The sequence below is a fragment of the Cornus florida genome, unplaced genomic scaffold, assembly GCF_030987335.1.
Source record: "Cornus florida cultivar Cherokee Brave unplaced genomic scaffold, ASM3098733v1 CherokeeBrave_3.0.0_Hap2_Chr08, whole genome shotgun sequence".
Classification (NCBI taxonomy): domain Eukaryota; kingdom Viridiplantae; phylum Streptophyta; class Magnoliopsida; order Cornales; family Cornaceae; genus Cornus; species Cornus florida.
The window spans coordinates 67,637,635-67,646,206 of record NW_026775578.1 but is presented as its reverse complement, the minus strand read 5'-3'; the positions used below and the strand labels follow the sequence as shown (position 1 = coordinate 67,646,206).

General features: G+C 32.2%; 1 long non-coding RNA gene across 1 annotated transcript; it reads left to right on the top strand.

The window, feature by feature from the left end:
- The first annotated feature begins 2,247 nt into the window (after nt 1-2,247).
- Nucleotides 2,248-4,232, top strand: LOC132268677 (uncharacterized). The gene is made up of 2 exons (XR_009469338.1): nt 2,248-2,544; nt 4,019-4,232. It is a non-coding gene; the product is annotated as an uncharacterized LOC132268677 (long non-coding RNA).
- The last annotated feature ends 4,340 nt before the right edge of the window (nt 4,233-8,572 follow it).

Below are 8,572 nucleotides of genomic sequence, written 5' to 3'. Positions count from 1 at the left end.
ATTACTTGTTTTATATTGATCTTGTTTAATCTTAATTGTAGCTTAATCAACCAAACAACCTACCTCTGATCACTCGACCTACTAACCCTAAGCATTGTTCCATTACTAGTAGCCCTTCAATCCCGTGGGACTATCCCTACTCACCCTTGCTATATTTTTAGTTAATGGTAGTAGTGGCAATTATAAATGTAAAACTTGGCTACATTGCACATTCACTATCTTTTGCACATCTTTAGACGTTGGTGCTGCGGCAACACCAATAATAAACCTTGAAAGTGAAAATGCATAGAATACAAATTTGATGTCATTGGCCTATGACCTTATCTCATACATGTCAAATACATTGTAAAGAGTGTACTTATATACATATTACATGTTTATAATCAAATATACACATCTCAACATATAAGGCTACAAGTGGTTTTTCAAGCCAACTTTCACAAGAATTGAAACTTTCGAGTTTACAAATCATCCAAGGAATGATAAGCATTATGAACCAAGCCTTCGTATCTGAAACAAATCCCCAGTAACTTTGGGGGCGAGTAATATAAAGCTACATGTAGGAAATGAGCATGCATCAACCTAGTATTTTACAAAATTATGACCTTAAGGTGAAACAAGTTAAAGGGGCTCATGCCACCTAACGTCTACGTCTAGATGAGACTCAGGGAGCATCCTAAGTTACCTTAGATCATTTTTAGCATAAATCACATCATTCATGCAATTTAAACAATATAGAAGCATGTTATACAAATTAACAAGATATAGATTCTCAAAGTCCTCAACTTGAAGTCTAAAACACGAAAACAACTAAAGTGGATCATGCCACTATATTCTAAATGAATCTATAGGATCGTTTCTAAGCTACATTTGAACATCAAAACACAAATCACAATATCGATGCAATTTAACCAACATTGGAACTTCCAATACAACGCATAAAACATGATTTCTCTAAGTTAACATCTTGAAACTCAAAATGGGAAATCAATTAAAGAACAACAAGTTACGATATCATCTAGTTATCAACTTGAAATGAAATGAGAAATCAAACAAAGTGGATACTTGGACATCACGCCGGATCAGACCGACACCATAGTTACTTTAGGGTTACTAGCCCATAGGTAACCTCCCTATGTGTGCACTAGACTGTAGATGGACAATCCCCCGTACTAGAACCATGTCCTGGTCATAATCAAACAAGGACATCCCTAAGTTGTCAAAATCAACAAGTTGTGCAACAACGTATATATCAACAGAAATATACAAGATAATCAACTATCTATCAAGCACAACTAAATTTGGAAACACATACAATACATGAACTAAGTCCACAACTACTATGGCATGACAAATGTCGAATCTTCAGTGTGCGATTCGTTACACGCTATAACAATATATTTCAACATTGAAAACATAAACTTATGAATCTAATACAAGTCCAAAATCATGATTTTAACATATAACCAATGTCAAACACATGATTGAATCATTAACGCTATAGAAACGAAAATTAATTAAATAAACTAATTAATTTCTCTGAGTTTCAAATCTTAATCAAATGACCCCTAATTAGCACATGTTAAACAACATTGCATGGTCATTACATACATCAATTCAAAATCTTAATTAGGCCAATGGAACAACAAAGTAGAATTTAATTAAATCATGATAATTAAATCTCTAACTTCTAAAGCACCTTCAAATGGTCCCAAATTAATATATGCTAGTATACATGTACTAGTCATCACCAATATCAAGTTAAAAACTTAATTAAACCAATGGAACCTTTAAATAGATTTATGAGGACTTGCATTTTTATCATTTTTCTGAACATTTTAGCATTCATGTATTTTATTTTTATTGTCAAAAATATGATGATTTTGCAAATGTGTGTTAAATCAATTAAACATCATTATGTGTTAAAAAGTATTATAGACTTTATTATGCAAATGACATATTTGTCAATTAGTATTTCATAAAGGGCATTATGGACTTTTTGTTTTACAAATGGCATATATGGTATTTGATTATTTTATAAAGGGCAAAGTAGACTTTTAATTATACTAATGGCATAATTGGCATTTAGAATTAATGGAAGGAGATTTTAGTCATTTTGTTTGGTCTTGCCTTAGACTCATTATAGGTTTGACATGTGTGGGTGTATGTGGCTGCATTGTGTGTGTGTATTGATGACTAATGTATTTCATATTAGAGAATATGCACACAAATCATTTTCAGCAGAATGTTAGAATAAAAACTTTCCTCCTCCATTGTCATTCTATTTGAGCTTCAATTTGAGTCCCTTGTGGTAGGATTTTTAAGTTGTCTTGTGAAGGAAAAATGTTCTTGAAATCATAAGTTCCCCTTTTTGTGTACAAGTTGTGGCCATTTTATCAATTCTGGATTGTCCAAATCTGATTTGAAAAGGGAAGGGTCGGTTGAATTTCAAGAAGTGTTCTTCATCTTCAAAACTTGGTAACTTTGATTTATTCTTTGGGTTGCTTTAAATTGTTGGTAGCTGAGTTTCAAGCTTCAATTGAGGTAGGATTGTCTAACCCTCAATTCCTTTGCCTTTAGTGAGTTAATCTCTTTCAATTTTTGAGTTGCAAAGTGTATGCAAACAAAACTGAAATTCTATGCTACTGAAACTGTTAGGCTGAATTACATGCAACTGTTTTGCTCAAATTGATATAAATTCATAATTTATCATGCAGAGATGATTTGATATTATGATAATATAGTGAATTAGATTTCATTGAGAATTGGTTTCACATAAATTGGTTGAGAAATGAATTTACCATGAATTTTTGAAGTTAGAGGGTTCTTGCTGGAAATTCTGGGTTGCGACAGATTCTATCCGAGTGTTTTTCATCAAACCTGCTTTAGATGGTATGGTATTTTGATGAAATAAAATTTTATCGTAGAAATATAGTCTTTGAAATTTCAGTGGCCTTTGGATTCACTCAATTTGGATGAAAATTGAATTTACTATGAATTTATGAAGATGGAAGCTATAGGCTGGAAATCAGTGTCTGACAGATTTTTATTTCGAAATTGTGGATTAAAACTGTTCCAATAGGGGAGGGATTTTGTTAAACTAAATTTACACTCTCAAAGTACATTGTTTAAGATTTCATTAGGCTTTGGAATCACTCAATTTGACTTATAATTGAATTTGTTATGATTTTTCAAAGATGGAAGTTACAGGCTGGAAATTAGTTTCTGGGCAGGATTTATTTCGAACTTTTAGGTCAAAACTGTTCCAATTGGGAAGGGATTTTGTTAAAATAAGTTGACACTCTCAAAGTACATTGTTTAAGCTTTCATTAGGCTTTAGAATCACTCAATTTGACTTAGAATTGAATTTGTTATGAATTTTCAAAGATGGAAGTAACATGCTGCATGTGAACTGTTTACTGTTTAGAAACTTCGGAACATGACACAATTGTGCATTCATCTTGCATCATCATGGGGTTAAGATTAGAATGGAAAAAGGAAGTGAAAGTTCAGTAAATGATTTTGAAAACCAGATAACAGGGAGGTGCCTTGTATCTGTGAGTTTAGAAAGTGGGATTGATTCAATGATTTCAAAACTGGACAAGGAGTTGCCTTGTCTGTGCAGTTAATGGGAATCTAGAGAAGACATAGGAGTTGCCTACGCGTAATTGTGTCACTAGGCCCCAAATGCTTACAAGGAGTTGTCTTGGATCAGGGATAGATGATCAATTCTCTTCTCGTGGTACACGGAGCAGCTCTGGCCAGATTACATTAACTTTTTGTGATTGAAATTGGATTTTGGGAAGTGAGAAGTGTCAGTGGCATTAGCATTAGCATCCGCATTGCATGGCACTTCATTTTATTATCCCACATGACATTATTTCTTTCCTGAGTTTATATGATCCCATTATCCTTTATTTATTCTTTGTTTGGATTCACGGAGGTATTAAGGAGTGCGCTTTAGACAATTCCTGCTGAGCTGTGGTTGCTCATTCCTATTTTATTCACATCTTTTCAGGTCATAGCATGGATGGTGTGGAGGGTGTTCCTCCTTAGCTATAGACAGAGTCGGGGCTGGTGTTGTTGTGTTATATTCCGCATAATAGTTTATGTTTTGTCTTATATCTCTTTAGAATATTTCTGGCATGTAATAAATGTTATTTTGCACTTTAAAACTTTAATGTTGTAATATTGGCATCTTATCTATTAATTTTCAGTCTTGTTTTTGTAAAGGGAATTAAATAGGCTGATGTGTGGTTGAGACAGGTTACAGGGATATTTTTCTTATTTTGAGATTGTGATTGTTTGTGTGTTGTATTCACAATCCGGACTACGGTTTAAGAGCGTGACAAGATTTTAATTAATCCTTTTAATAAAAATCTCTAGATTTTCATACTCATCCAAATGCTCCAAAATTAAAGTATGTTAAAGAGCATGCTAAGACTTAATTTAATAACATATTACAAGTTAATTCCATACAAGGTATGACCATAATAATTAAACTTTCACAAAAGAAAATTATTAAATAAAAGTTACAATCTTTATTCAAATAATCCCAATTTAATATATGTTAACAAACATACCAAAACCTAATTTACTAGCATGCTACAATTTAATTCTAAGTTGAATATCATCGTGAGAATTAAATCTTAAACATAGAAAATAATTAAATTAAATTCTAGATTATGAACAAAAGCATGCATACAAGTTGTATAAGTATCAATAGTATGCAAGACAACAAAAATAATAACCCATAGCATCCCCTATCTCAATTTGAGATGAAAATCTCAAAAGCCACCAAAATGAAACCGCTCTGAATCCACTGAAACTTCGGGGTTTTGTCGGGGACAACACGGTGAACGATAAACTCCAAAGAGGACATACCAAAATTCTAAGTTGACCTCAAACTCGAACTCAAAAAATGGCCAAAAATGGATTTTAATAAGGGGGAAAGATGTGCGTAATCAAGACAAGTATTAAATACAAATGCACTACGACTTTTTACACGAGGGAAGAAGGTTTATGTGATACCCCCGAATTTTCGAATGTGGGTTGGCCAGGCCCACGCCCGAATACCCGAGGATATCAAAACAAATTGATAATAAACGAACACAGAGTACAAAAGAATAAAGAAGAATAAATAAAATGCTGACAAGAAACTAAAATGATAATCTAATAATAAACCTCATAATATATTTCCATTAATTAATAAACTCTTCTGATAAAACTGATCCTCCAAAATACAACTCGGGAATCCATACTGTGTGGACCCCTAGAAAATCCAAACTAAACAAATGACAGTATTCTAAAACAGGAAACTGAATCATAAAGGAACTCCTATGTAGCATCGGAAGAATGAAGTAGATTGATCCCCGCTCAGCACGAACAACCTCTACTCGTGACGAACACCTGAAAAACAATGGTGGGTCAGGCCCATAAACAAGTTCTACTCTACTACAGTCCAAGCAGAGATCCGATACACGTATACATCCTAGTCAATCCAACAGTAACTAGTAGTCCGTATATATATATATACACACTAAAGGAACCTCACTAGACTATAGGGTTGTCTCAACCTGAATAGTAGGCAACATGCAAAACGCACATATAGTGGGCATGAGTACCTAGACCTACCAGGGTACACAACTACACTATATCTAGCTACACATCCCTGGCGATATACGCACCCTAACCACTGATCCTGAGGCTCAAGCTCATATCATGGCACCATACTTATATATATAAAATCTAGTGACCATCCTATCCAGTATAAATTAATCCTCCATAAGTCATTCAACTTGTTCAGCTGACCTGACTTGAATATAAGTAGGACTTAATATTTTAGTTAATCCATTCCCTTATATAATAAATTAATCCTCTATAAGTCATTCAACTTGTTCAGCTGACCTGACTTGAATATAAGTAGGACTTAACATTTTAGTTAATCCATTCCCTTATATAAAATAGGTAGGACTTAACTGATAAGTTAATCCGTCCCTAGAATGCCACCGTCCCATACCGGTGCATTAAACCACACAATCCAACAATTGATGTAATAATTAAAGAAATACATCAAACATTCCAGAAATAACTATGATAATATGATATCAAGTTATCACAGAATATGAATGACTTATTATTTATTTAAGCTCATATATCATATGTCTTACACAAACTGAATCTTATACATGATGATATTTTATTATATCGTCAAATAAGCATTCTCCATATCCAATTCATCCTACACATTTATTCTCAATTGCTAAAGCATTTTAAAAGATTAAATCCATTCGTTTGTGTAAACATTTAAATAGCAAGCATCGTTATGATTGAGTGTATTTAAATTTATTTAAACCCAAACCTAGTCCCTATTTAATGTTCAGGAATCCTAGGCATGTTTCTACGTTCCATCATTCCACATATATGAAAAATACATAATTCAAACATATAAAAATTCACACCAGAAATCAAATCAAAATCATGCATTTTTTAATTTATAACACAAGAACAGATATGACCCAATTTCACAAAAACCTATACTTTAATCCAATTAAACATGCATAATTATTTAATTTTATGTGTTTAGTAAATCCTGGAATTTCCTAGGCATGTACAGAAACACGAATCAAAGGGAAAGAGATAGAAGAAGAACTTGCCTTAAACTTTCGGATTGAAAGTTAAACTTCTTCTTCCTTGATCTTCTCTCTAAAGGGTTTTCTCCTCCTTCCTCCCTCTTTCTCCTTCTCTCTCTAACTCTCTCTCTAGAATATATTACGTGATATATTTTCACTCCTTTTTCAACCTATAGTTGTGTATTTATAGGCTAAATAATAACCCTATTCCTTTTCCCAATCCAAGTCAACTTAATAAAAAAAATAAAAATGAAAATATTAAAAAGGTAACTTAAAATATGTTACGTATATAATCTATGTATATCCTTATTAATTAAATAAAATATATACATTAGATTATTTAGTAATACTAAAGTTACCATAATATTAAAAGGTAACTTAAAACATGTTAAGTATATAATCTATCTGTATTCTCATTAAATAAATAAAATATATACATCAGATTATTTATTTATACTAAAGTTACCATAATATTAAAAAGGTAACTTAAAACATGTTACGTATAAAATATATGTATATCCTTATTATATAAATATATAAAATATATACATCAGATTATTTATTAATACTAAAGTTACTATAATATTAATAAATTACTTTCCTTTTTATATATATGTATATACATATATATCTATATATATACATATACAACTATCCATGGATAATTATCCATACCCATCCAACCTCCTATCCAAGCAGTCCATGGGATCCAATTGGTTGGCCAATTACCACTAACCATAACCATAAAAGAAAAATAAAATAAAATAATAAAAGAAATGAAAACATTTAATTAAAAATTAATTAACATTAATCAAATACATCATTTAAGCACACAATCTAATTAAACAAATAATACAAATAACACCTAGACAAAATACAAATAACACATAGATAAGTAACCAATTAATCAAGTAACACTTAATTCAATTAAACACATAAACAATTAGTCAAATAATCAATTAAACAATTAAAAAAAATATAATAAAAATAAATAAATAAATACCGAGACTATCCTTTTAAAATTAGGGGTATTACAGTTTAATTGAGAGAAGAAGGGTGGAAGCCCCCTTTGGGCTGCCATGGATGCTGCTGGACATCCATGAAGAGAGGGGAAGATGACTTTTTAATTTTATAACCCCTTTTTTATAATAAAACCCTACAAGTGCCCCGCCGGGTCCAAAAAAGTGGAATTCGCGTAGACGCACTCAAACGACAAAACTACGTGAATGAAAAAGAACCAAAATAAGAAAATATGAGCAACGGAAAAAATGATATCAAAAATTGAGTCCCGAGCAGAGAGATATGCCCCGAACAAGTTCGACAGCAACCGGGGCCAGAAATCCTGAAACTGGGGGAAAACGACCAGAAGGCAATTCTAAGAGTACAAGACTAGACGAAAAGTGAAAATGAATCCCGTATGAGGATCCAGGCTCAAAATGAGGCATTTTTGCAATAACTTTCATTAATTACACAATGGCCCCTCCAAAAAGTGAAAACTGCACTAATAACTCAGAATGAAAATATCTTCCAAAAATATTTTCTTAAAAACCCATAAAATAAAATATCTTCAAAAGATATTTATGAAAAACACTCCAAGAAAAGAAAAAGATTCTGAAAAATTATGCATCCATACCCCTATGGACAACGGGTTTAACCAGAGTACTTTACTCCAAAAGCAAAGATACGTATTTCGTGAAAACCACTTAGAATAAAGATACGTGAAATCAAAAACCAACTCCAAACACAGAAAGTGAGGTTATGCCAACAAAGTGACAAACGGGGAAAAGACAAAATAGGGAAAAAGACAAAAAGTGAATAGTGTCGAAAAACGAAAAATGCAAAAATGACTCGATCTTTAAAGGAAGTTGTCAATCCAAAGGAAAAAGTCTCAGAAACCATTTTCGAGCACTCGAGACGACACTAAGTGACGAGAAACCAAA